Source organism: Orycteropus afer, unplaced genomic scaffold (assembly GCF_000298275.1).
Source record: "Orycteropus afer afer isolate SDZICR_OR568_19922 unplaced genomic scaffold, OryAfe1.0 scaffold00259, whole genome shotgun sequence".
NCBI classification, from domain to species: domain Eukaryota; kingdom Metazoa; phylum Chordata; class Mammalia; order Tubulidentata; family Orycteropodidae; genus Orycteropus; species Orycteropus afer.
This window is the reverse complement of record NW_006921846.1, coordinates 1,336,723-1,339,008: the sequence shown is the minus strand read 5'-3', so window position 1 is coordinate 1,339,008 and position 2,286 is coordinate 1,336,723.

Genomic DNA, 2,286 nt, shown 5'->3' with positions numbered 1-2,286 from the left:
AATCCTAGGTCAACTCACTACAACAGCCTTTTGTCGCCTTGGGACATTTCCAAGGTGAACAAAACCTGATAAATCTCACATAAATAACACCAAGCCCCTGTACCTGAGTTAGTATAAAAATCTTTTACAAATTCTATTCGTTTACCAGTAATGGCAAGGCTGGGGAGCCCTTGTTTTGCATACTTTCCACACATCATCAGGAAAGACCAGTTGCTAGAAAAGGGCATCATGTTTGCTAATGTACAGTTTCAGCAAAAACAAGGAAAACCTTCAATCAGATGGATCGACACTATTGATATTGCTTTAACAATGGGCTCAGATATACCAAAGATCATGGAGACAGCCCAAGACTGCACAGCATTTCCTTCTGTTGTACATAAGGTTTTCATGAATTGGAGGCAGCTCAACAGCAACTGAGTGATGGCCATCTCCACCTGTTGGTCCCAGAAAGGTATATTTGTTGCTGTCCATAGTAGAAACTGCTCCGGAGTTAACAACTGTTTTCTGCATCTTTGATTTTCTTCACTCTTCTTTGCTCCAGTTGGAGAGACACCAATACTTGAACCTTTGATGGCAACTCATAAGCTTTTATGACCCCAGTCACTACTCACCAAAGTAGGATGTAGAACATTGTCTTTATGGACAATGTTGACCTTAGTGTCCCCTGAGACTGTGGTCCTGAACCTATATACCCTGCAACTCATTCCCTCAGGTGTTTGGTTATGACTAAGATGTTTTCATAACATTGTCCCCTGCATGCTCTATTACATTCATGGATATATTTACACCACATATAGATCCATAGCTCGAGATAGCCTCTGTCAAACCTATATATATATTTGCTGTTCAATCTCAGTGTCTCTCTATGCATCCATTTGTAAATTATTATTACTGCAAGATGGTATATGTAATAATATTCACCTTTGTTGCCTTTAGCTCTTATGCTCCTCTCTGTGTCTTCCACTGCCTTGATCATTTTGTGCTGACTTCCTCCTTATTGTATATTGCCTTTCCCATCACCCAAGTAAATACATGTCTATCCTCTGTTTGTGATTGTGTCTCTCTTTTCCTCCCACCCCTGGTAACTTTCAAAGAACAATTCTTTCTGTGTGTAAACCTTTTCTTAACTTTTTACAGTAGTGGTCTCATACAATAATTGTCCTTTTGTTATTAAATAATTTCACTCAGTATAAGGCCCTCTAGATTCATCCATGTTATCAGGTGTTTTGCAGACTTATTATTCTTTAATGTTGCATAGTATTCTGTCGTGTGTATGTGCCATAGTTTGTATACCCCATATATCCATTGGTGGGCACTCAGGTTGCTTCTGTCTTTTTCCTATTCTGAATAATGTTGCGATGAACATGGGTAAGTACATATCTGTTCATGACATGACTCTTATTTCTCTAGGATCTATACCTAGTGGGGGTTTGCAGGATCACATGGTATATTTCTATTGCCATCTTCTTAGGAAAGTGCCACACCACTTTCCACAGTGGCTGAACCATTTTACAATCCCACCAGCAGTATATGCGGGGATCCAGTCTCTCTACAACCTCACCAGCATTTGTTTTTTTCAGGTTTTTTTAACTTGGCTATTAATGCTGGGATGAGATGATATCTCGTTGTTTTGATTTGTAATGATTGGGAGAATTTCTTCATCTGTTTCCTAGCCTTCTAAATGTCTTCTTTAGTGAAGTGTCTGCTCATATCCTCTGCCTATTTTTAAATTGGATTGCTTGTCTTCTTTTTATGGAGGTGTTGAAGTTTTCTGTAAAATTTGGAGACTAGTCCCTTGTCTAATAAATCATTGCCTAAGTTTTTTTCCCAGTCTGTAGGATCTCTTCATATTCTTTTGATAAAGTCTTTTGATGCACATAAATGTTTAATTTTTTAGGAGGTCCAAATCATTGTTTATCTTCTGCTGTTTATATATTTTCAGTTATGTTTATAGTGTATTTATGCCATGTATAACGGGCCCTAAGTTTGCCCCTATATTTTCTTTGATGATCTTATGGTTTGGTCTTATCTTAGGCCTTTGATCCACCTTGAGTTAGTTTTTATATATGGTATGAGAAATGGATCCTGTTTAATTTTTCTGCAAATGGATATCCAGTTTTGTCAGCACCATATATATTTTTTTATTGTGCTTTAGGTGCAAATTTAAAGAGCACAACTTTTTTCTTTTTTAAATTTGGGTGAAGATTTACAGAACAAATTCACTTTCTACACAGCAGTTCACATATACTTTGTCTCATGACATTGACCACAGTTTACCACAATGCA